Source organism: Eubalaena glacialis, chromosome 4, assembly GCF_028564815.1.
Source record: "Eubalaena glacialis isolate mEubGla1 chromosome 4, mEubGla1.1.hap2.+ XY, whole genome shotgun sequence".
In the NCBI taxonomy this organism is placed as follows: domain Eukaryota; kingdom Metazoa; phylum Chordata; class Mammalia; order Artiodactyla; family Balaenidae; genus Eubalaena; species Eubalaena glacialis.
In genome coordinates, this window is record NC_083719.1 from 97,992,350 (window position 1) to 98,002,698 (window position 10,349).

Below are 10,349 nucleotides of genomic sequence, written 5' to 3' on the forward strand. Positions count from 1 at the left end.
AGACAGCAAAGTTTATGAGTACAGTTGTGGGTATTTTGGTAGATTTCAGGATTGGTGGATTAAAAGGTTCTATTCTGTTTCCTTCTTTTTATCAATGAACAAGAAACAAAGACATCAGATGGCCATTAGGATTGTGAGGGGAGTATAGGAGGTTTGAAGAAAGGGGAAGATGTGAAAGAGGTATGTGAGAGAGTGGGGGAATTAATCAATAAGAGAAATGTATATAATAGGACGGCTGAGCAGTATTGAGTGGCCATTTAAGGTTTGTGGTCATAAATTTTAAGTGAGACCCGTCAGCATTTAAGTGTGTTTTTCTCCAGCCATGTTCAGAGGCTCAGGCTCAGGGGCAGAGCTAACCAAGAGTCAGATTTAGACAGGGTCATGGTGTTGTCCAATGCACTTCACCAAGGGAAGGAGGACAAGTATGTTGAGGGCATGTGCAAGAGAGTGATTATAAAGAGAACCTTGCAATCCAAGCCAAATAGAAAGGGAAGGGAGGTGGTGGGGTCAATGGATGGGAGGTCCTACAAGGAGAGCAGAATTACTGGAGTGGGAATTTTAGAGAAAGAGGGCTCCTGAAATAGGAGCTGGAAATCAGAGAGCAGGATGCCTACAATTATGATTATTTCTAACATACATACATAATGTACAGGTGTTTTTCAATTGCCCCTGCAGCATCCATTTACCCCTTCTAATAACCAAAGAAGCCTTGATAAGTTAATTCATCCTGTTATGGATTGAATTATGGCCACACACACACACACACACACACGCACACAAAGAGATATGTTGAAGTCCTAACCTCCAATACCTGTGAATGTGACCTTTTATTTGGAAATAGAGTCTTTGTGGATATAATCAAGTAAGATGAGATCATTAGGGTAATCCCAAATCTAATATAACTGGTATCTTTAATAAAAGAGGGAAATTTGGACATAGGCACATGAAGAAGAATTACATGTAGCAACAGAGGCAGAGATGGGAGTTGGGCAGTTGCAAGCCAAGGAATGCCAAGGATTATCGGCAGCACCAAAAGAAAGGCATGCCACAAATTCTCCCTTAAAGCCTTCAAGAAAGCATTGTCCTACCAACACCTTGATTTTGAATTTCCGGCCTACAAAACTGTGAGGGAATAAACTTCTATTATTTTAAGCCACACACTTTGTGGTACTTTGTTATGGCAGCCCAAGCAAACTGATGGACTCTACCCCTAACTCAAGGAGATCAGCCAAGTCCATCCCTCTGGCCATGTGATTACTTCAGGGATAAACGTGTGACGCAACAAGAGCCCAATAGGGCTTCAGGAGATATTTGCTGGGCTTCTGGGAAAGAAAAGCTCCTTCCTTCTTTTCCTGAGTTGCTGCCAAAACTCTCTTCCTGTTGGATGTGGAGAAGAATGTTTTAGTCCTGGAAACTGCTGGCAGCCACCTTGAAACTCTAAGGGGAGAACTGCTCTCACACTGATGTCAGGATCAAGGAAACAAAGCAGAGATATTGAGAAAAAGGAACTGTTACCAGACCAAACTTGGGTCCCTCATCCTCCTGCAGTAAAACCAATCTACTGACACTGGGCTGTGGTGAAGGAAAATGCAGTGTTTATTGCAGGGCGCCAAGAAAGGAGTCCAGGCAGCTAGTGCTTAAAAGTCCCAAACTCCCTGATGACTTTCAGGGAAAGGTTTTTAAAGACAGGGTGAGGGAGACTGTTGCCAGGGTACACGATCAGCTTATGAACATTCTTCTGATTGGTTGGTGGTGAGGCAATTGGGAGTCAACATCATCAACCTTCTGGTTCCAACCAGTCTGGGGTCTACATGATTGCGGGCAGCATAGAGTTAACTTCTTCCACCTGGTGGGGGTTTCAGTATCTGCAAGACAGCTCAGAGGACATGGCTCAGAATATTATCTATAGACCTTGAGGGGGAACTAAAGGTCCTTGACTTTGTTTAATGGCTAAACTATCATGATTTTGTCCTTTGCTTTTGCATTTTCTCACATCTCTGATTAAATTTATTCTTTGGAACCTGGGGAAGACCTAGGAGGCTAGACTTTTTCTACAAACAAGAGGCAGGCAGAGGACATGGGGGAGTCCATCCTGGGAAAGCTCCATAGGGTCCGGCTCAGTTACAAAACTTTTTCTGCCCAGGATCAAACCAAACTTTACCTGGAAGTTTCAGTTACATGAACCAATACATTCCCTTTATTATTTAAGTCAGTGAGTTGACTTTTAGAGAAGCAACAATTTATATCTTTACCTGGTCTCACTGGTCGTTTAATCACACCATCAGACACCCAACCCATATTGACAAAGATGGACTTAACATTCCCCTCAGCTTTACTAAACTTTAGACAGGCTTCTTCCTGACTCTAGGTCCCTGACCTCCCTTTACTTAGATCATTTACTTTAGACAAATTTCTATCATAAATTCTTTCTCTGCCCCTTTGAGTAAATCTTTCTAAAAGCTTCTTGCCATTATTACAACCCAGGAATGTCTTTCTCAAGAACCTGGGAGCCACCACTTTGAAACATAATCATCAAGGAGACAGCATCCCTATCTCCTGGTCTTTGGGGAAGTATAGGAGCTTAACTTCAATAAGCACCAATTAGCAAGCACAGGTGGCCTAATCACATGGATCAGCCTCCTCCCTGACGTCTTCCAGGAATTACCACTGGTTCTTCTCGGCACTTTTAACACTCCTGCCTTTCATTCTGGGAGACCTGAGTTCAATCTCTCTATTCTATTGCAATGGTCTTGAATAAAGTCTCTCTTGCCTGTTTAACTACATCCAGTGCATTTTTTTCTTTGATATCTCAAGATCTCCTGTACTTTACATCCTGCTTTAGCCACTACACAAAAAACTCAAAATGTTCACAATAAAATTTTTTGCTAGTGCACCCGTAGTCTGACATTTTCCTGACTACCTTGTTTCCATGAGATGAGCAGCTTCAGTCCTTCACCCACAGAAGGGGCCCAGCATTCCCAGGATGAGCAATACCAGCAGCACTTTCCCACTGCACCTTGTTTGGATCTTTTCCAGTTCATTTTACGCTCTAAATTTCCTCCATCCACACCTTTTTCTCTTCGCCCCAAAGCTTCCATCCCTGGCTGTGGCTTCCTCTCTCTCCCACAGCCAGGTTCTCCTTCCAAGTCAGACCACCTGAAGGTCTTTTCCTTGTTTACAGGAGGATAATCAGCTACATCCTCTCACACTGAGTGGGCAGACTGCTTCAAACAGGAAATGCCTTTGAAATGGCTGGTGGAGGCATCCTGATTTAATTGTTAGGAAAGCATGCCAGGAGGCCAAACTCTTCCGAGTATTTCATTCTGAAATATTTCTCTTGAGTGGACACAAGGCTCTAGGTGAAATTCTCAACTGAAAAATCTTTTTTTCTTTTTGTTTTGGTTTTACAATACTGACATTTAAACAGCAAACAGTAAAAACTAGAAATCAGTCTTTCAATTTAAGTTTTGCTCTGACGACACTGGTAAGCACTATCATTGAGCAAGAATGTTGCAAAGAGATTATATAATTAGCCTTTAAATTTCTTGCTTCCCCAGGCCACATCTTCCCACCTGATTGATTATCTGAGTGCTCTGTTTCTATTTTGACTCCCCTTATTCCAAGCTCACATCAGAGTTTTTGAATTTCCTTGAAGGAGGCATCAGGAAAAAAGAAATATAGGACAGATCCTCCTCCTCAGACCTCAGGAGCCTCATGCTGGGATTGTGGGTAGAATCTTATGCTTTCTCTACTCTCTCCTTGGAGGAATACTGCAGCAGCTCAGCTTCCAGTCTCTTTCATCTCATTGTCCCAATGTTGGGAGAGCTCAGCCCCACTACTAGCACTAATGAGGGAGCCATTATTGAGTCTTGTGAATGACAGTGATATAATAAAGTTGTTGGTTACAAATAGATTTGGCTGTACTGTGGAGACTGCCAAGGAGGGGCCAGGAATAGACTAGGAAAATCAGTTACTGGGGTGAGTTCTATCCAGAAACGGGATGAAGATTGTCATAATGGCAATAGTGATCCATAAGTAGGTTTTAGAAATCATTAGTCAGAAAAATCACTAGGATTTGGTGACTGACTGTATGTAAATGGGAGGAAGTTAGGGAGTTGGAGATTTCAAGAATGACACCCAGGTTTCATGTCAGAGCATCAGGGTAGAAAGTAATAGCTGACATTCATTGATATTTTCTATTTGTCTAGCACCATTCTCAGCCTTCTACATATAGCCTCATTAATACAACAAAATTTTGAGGTATGTACAACTGTTATTCATATTATACAAATTAGGAAAAGGGAACATAGAAGGTAAGTAGTTTGTTCTAAATCACACAGCCAGTAAGTGTTGGAGCCAGGATTTGATCTGGCCACACTGTTTCAGAGTCCATGCTTCTAATTTCCATGACATTCACTGAGGACAGTGTTTAAAAGACAAGATGTTTAGTTGAGTTCTGAGCAGGCTAAGGTTCAGGTGCTTTGGAGACATTCTAGGTAAGATGTCACATAAATCATTTACATATACAGGACTCAAACTCAGGGGTAAGGATGGGGTAGAATGTAGAGATTTGAGTCATTAGCATGAAGACAGTCATTGAAATCAAGCAGTAGATATAACTGATTGCCCAGGGAGAGTGCAGAAATGGAGGAGCAAAAATCCAACACTGAGTCCTGAGGAACACCAATATTTAAGGGGGAGTTAGACAAGGAGGAGTTAACAAAGGGGGCAAAAGAAGCTTACTGAGAGGTAGGAAGAAAATCAGGAAAGTGTGATGTCATAAAACACAGGAAAAAATGGTCAACAATGGCAAATACTGCTGGAAGAAAGGCAAGAATTTCAAAGTGCCTAGGGTTCTGATGTGGAGAACTAAACCTGTGTAATGGAGGGTAAGGATGGAGCCAACACAGAAGGATGGATGAAGGTAAAGGAGAGAGAAGAGAAGCAATGGACCAGGCCTATTGCAATCTATTGTAATATGCTGCATAAAGGCTAGTAAGCATTTTCCTAGCCTTGCCAGACAATTGTGAATATTGTTGTTTGATATAACCCAAAGTGGACAAGTGGTAGTTTCTCAAAGATTGGTTGCAATGAGGAATCTGAAATCATATTAGTGCAATTTTCATATTCTGTTACATTAAAATCCATTGATTTATCTTGCATCCAGTCCTATTAGATTATGTAAGAACAGGAATAAATTTAACTAAGTGGTTATATTTGGATCAACAATGTCCAATTAGATTATGAAATAGGAGACACTGGTAAAGAGACACAAATGAGATATCCATCAATCAGAGAGCACAAATAAGAGATTTAGAAAAAAGTAAATGGTTTAGAATGGGGGTGACAGGTAGAGGATGAGAGAGAACCTCATTACAGGGGTGGGAAATAAGCTAGGACAGTGTTATGGGTTGAACTGTGTGCTTCTGAAAGATATGTTGACGTCCTAAACCTGGTACCTGTGAATGTGACCTCATTTGGAAATAGATTCTTTGCAGATGGTCTCAAGTTAAAAAGTGTTAAGATGAGAACAGTGGACCCCTAATCCACTGTAACTGGTGTCCTTATAAAAAGAGGAACATGCAATATGAACAGAATGACACACAGGGAGAATGCCATGTGACAACAGGCAGAGACTGGAAAAGGCTTCAACATATGAATATTGGGAGGACACAACTGTTCATTCTATAGCAACTTCCAAACTACTTACTGTCTTAGTTCATTAGGATTGGACTTGCAATATAATATTAAAAATGCTGACTGCATCTCCTCAAAATTAAGCAGTAACAAGTTTCCTATTAAAAATTTGAGAAAGGAAACTATCTTGAAGATGGCGGAGGGGTGAGACATGGAGATCACCTTCCTCCCCACAAATACATCAAAAATACATCTACATGTGGGACAATTCCTTCAGAACACCTACTGAACGCTGGCAGAAGACCTCAGACCTCCCAAAAGGCAAGAAACTCCCCACGTACCTGAGTAGGGCAAAAGAAAAAAGAAAAAACAGAGGCAAAAGAAAAGAGACAGGACCTGAACCTTGGGCAGGGAGCTGTGAAGGAGGAAAAGTTTCCATACACTAGGAAGCCCCTTCACTGCGGAGACGTGGGCTGAGCATGGGGGGAAGCTCCGGAGACATGGAGGAGAGCGCAGCAACAGGGGTACAGTGGGCAAAGCGGAGAGATTTCCACACAGAGGATCGGTGCCAACCAGCAGTCCCAACCTGAGAGGCTTGTCTGTTCACCTGCTGGGGCGGGTGGGGGCTGGAAGCTGAGGCTCGGGCTTCGGAGGTCAGACCCCAGGGAGAGGACTGGCGTTGGCTGTGTGAACACAGCCTGAAGGGGGCTAGTGCACCACGGTTAGCCTGGAGGCAGTCCGGGAAAAACTCTGTACCTGCCTAAGAGGCAAGAGACCATTGTTTCGGGGTGCATGAGTAGAGGAGATTCAGAGCACCACCTAAACGAGATCCAGAGACGGGCATGAGCTGGGGCTATCAGCTCGGACCCCAGAGACGGGCACGAACCACTAACACTGCTGCCACTGCCAAGAAGAAGCCTGTGTGCAAGCATAGGTCACTATCCGCACCTCCCCTCCCAGGAGCCTGTGCAGCCTGCCACTGCCAGGGTCCCGTGATCCAGGGACAACTTCCACAGGAGAACACATGGTGTGCCTCAGGCTGGTGCAACGTCATGCCGGCCTCTGCTGCGGCAGGCTCACCACGCATTCCAATTATGACTACCGTAGCCCTCCCTCTCCCTGGCATGAGTGAGCAAGAGAGCCCTAATCAGCCACTGCTTTAACCCCCTCCTGTCTGTGCAGGGAACAGATGCCTGAGGTCGGCCTACACACAGAGGCGGGGCCAAATCCAAAGGTGAACACCAGGAGCTGTGCAAACAAAGAAGAGAAAGGGAAATTTCTCCGTGCAGCCTCAGGAGCAGCGGATTAAATCTCCACAATCAACTCGATGTACCCTGCATCGGTGGAATACCTGAATAGACAACAAATCATCCCAAAATTGAGGCAGTGGACTTCGGGAGCAATTGTAGACTTCAGGTTTGTTCTCTGAGTCTGATTTGTTTCTGGTTTTTATGTTTATCTTAGTTTAGTTTTTAGTGCTTGTTATCATTGGTGGATTTGTTTATGGGTTTGGTTGCTCTGTTACTTTTTAAATTTTTTACTTATTTTATTTTATTATTTTTTATATATCTTTTAATTTAAAAAATTTTCTTTTTTCTCTTTTTCTGAGTGTGTATGTATATGTTTCTTTGTGTGATATTGTCTGTTTAGGTTTACTTTTACCATTTGTCCCAGTGTTCTGACTGTTCATTTTGTTGTTGTTGTTTGTTTCTTTGTTTTCTTTTTATGAGTGTGTGTATGTATATTTCTTTGTGTGATTTTGCCTGTTTAGTTTTGCTTTTACCATTTGGTTTGGGGTTCTATCTGTTCGGTTTTTTTTCTTTTTTTCCTTTTTTTTCCCTTCCTTTTCTTCTGAGCCATCTGGCTGGCAGGATCTTGATGCTCCAGCCGGGTGTTAGGCCGGAGCTTCCGAGGTGGGAGAACCAAGTCCAGGACATTGCACCACCAGAGACCTCCCAGCCCCACATAATATCAATTGGCGAGAGCTCACCCAGAGATCCCCATCTCAACGCTAAGACCCAGCTCCACCCAATGGCCAGCAAGCTCCAGTGCTGGACACCCCATGCCAAACAACTAGCAAGACAGGAGCACAACCCCACCCATTATCAGAGAGGCTGCCTAAAGTCATATTAAGGTCACAAACACCCCAAAACACACCACTGGACACGGCCCTGCCCACCAGAAGGACAAAATCCAGCCCCACCGACCAGAACACAGCACGAGTCCCCTCCACCAGAAAACCTACACACGGCACTGAACCAACCTCAGCCACTGGGGGCAGACACCAGAAACAATGGGAACTATGGACCTGCAGCCTGCAAAAAGGAGACCCCAAACACAATAAGTTAAACAAAATGAGAAGGCAGAGAAATATGCAGCAGATGAAGGAGCAAGGTAAAAACCCACCAGACCAAACAAATGAAGAGTAAATAGGCAGCCTACCTGAAAAAGAATTCAGAGTAATGACAGTAAAGATGAATCAAAGTCTTGGAAATAGAATGGAGAAAATACAAGAAATGTTTAACAAGTATTGGAAGAACTAAAGAGCAAACAAACAATGATGAACAACACAAGAAATGAAATTAAAAATTCTCTAGAAGGAATCAGTAGCAGAATAACTGAGGCAGAAGAATGGATAAGTGACCTGGAAGGTAAAGTAGTAGAAATAACTGCCACAGAGCAGAATAAAGAAAAAAAATGAAAAGAATTGAGGACAGTCTCAGAGACCTCTGGGACAAATTAAATGCACCAACATTTGAATAATAGGGGTCCAAGAAGAAGAAGAGAAAAAGAAAGGGTCTGAGAAAATATTTTAAGAGGTTATAGTTGAAAACTTCTGTAACATGGGAAAGGAAATAGTTAATCAAGTCCAGGAAGAACAGACAGTCCCATACAGGATAAATCCAAGGAGAGACACGCCAAGACACATATAAATCAAACAACCAAAAATTAAATACAAAGTAAAAATACTAAAAGCAGCGAGGGAAAAACAACAAATAACATACAAGGGAATCGCCATAAGGTTAAAAGCTTATCTTTCAGCAGAAACTCTGCAAGCCACAGGGGAGTGGCAGGACATATTTAAAGAGATGAAAGTGAAAAAGCTACAACCAAGGCTACTCTACCCAGCAAGGATCTCATTCAGATTCAACAGAGAAATTAAAACCTTTACAGACAAGCAAAAGCTAAGAGAATTCAGCACCACCAAACCAGCTTTACAACAAATGCTAAAGGAACTTCTCTAGGCAGGAAACACAAGAGAAGGAAAAGACCTGCAAAAACAAACCCAAAACAATTAAGAAAATGGGAACAGGAACATACAAATTGATAATTACCTTAAACGTGAATGGATTAAATGCTCCCACCAAAAGACATAGACTAGCTGAATGGATACGAACACAAGACCTGTATATATGCTCTCTACAAGAGACCCACTTCAGACCTAGGGACACATACAGACTGAAAGTGAGGGGATGGGAAAAGATATTCCATGCAAATGGAAATCAAAAGAAAGCTGGAGTAGCAATTCTCATATCAGAAAAAATAGACTTTAAAATAAAGATTATTAAAAGAGACAAAGAAGGACACTACATAATGATCAAGGGATCAATCCAAGAAGAAGATATAACAATTGTAAATATTTATGCACCCAACATAGGAGCACGTCAATACATAAGTCAAATGTTGACAGCAATAAAAGGGGAAATCGACAGTAACAAAATCATAGTAGGGGACTGTAACACCCCACTTTCAGCAATGGACAGATCATCCAAAATGAAAATACGTAAGGAAACACAAGCTTTAAATGATACATTAAACAACATGGACTTAATTGATATTTATATGACATGCCATCCAAAAACAACAGAATACACTTTCTTCTCAAGTGCTCATGGAATGTTCTCCAGGATAGATCATATCTTGGGTCACAAATCAAGCCTCGGTAAATTTAAGATAACTGAAATTGTATCAAGTATCTTTTCTGACCACAACGTTGTGAGACTAGATATCAATTACAAGGGAAAAAAACTGTAAAAATTACAAACACATGGAGGCTAAACAATGTGTTACTAAATAACCAAGAGATCACTGAAGAAATCAAAGAGGAAATAAAAACATAACTAGAAATAAATGACAATGAAAACACAAAGACCCAAAACCTATGTGACACAGCAAGAGCATTTCTAAGAGGGAAGTTTATAGCAATACAATCCTACCTCAAGAAACTTGAAAAATATGAAATAAACAACCTAACCTTACACCTAAAGGAATTAGAGAAAGAAGAGCAAAAAAATCCAAAGTTAGCAGAAGGAAAGAAATCATAAAGATCAGATCAGAAACAAATGAAAAAGAAATGAAGAAAACAATAGCAAAGGTCAATAAAATTAAAAGCTGGTTCTTTGAGAAGATAAACAAAATTGGTAAACCGTTAGCCAGACCCATCAAGAAAAAAAGGGAGAAGACTCAAATCAATAGAATTAGAAATGAAAAAGGAGAAATAACAACTGACACTGCAGAAACACAGAGGATCATGAGGGATTACTACAAGAAATTATATGCCAATAAAATGGACAACCTGGAAGAAATGGACAAAGTCTTAGAAAAGCACAACCTTCTAAGACTGAACCAGGAAGAAATAGAAAATATAAACAGACCAATCACAAGCACTGAAATTGAAACTGTGATTAAAAATCTTCCAACAAACAAAAGCC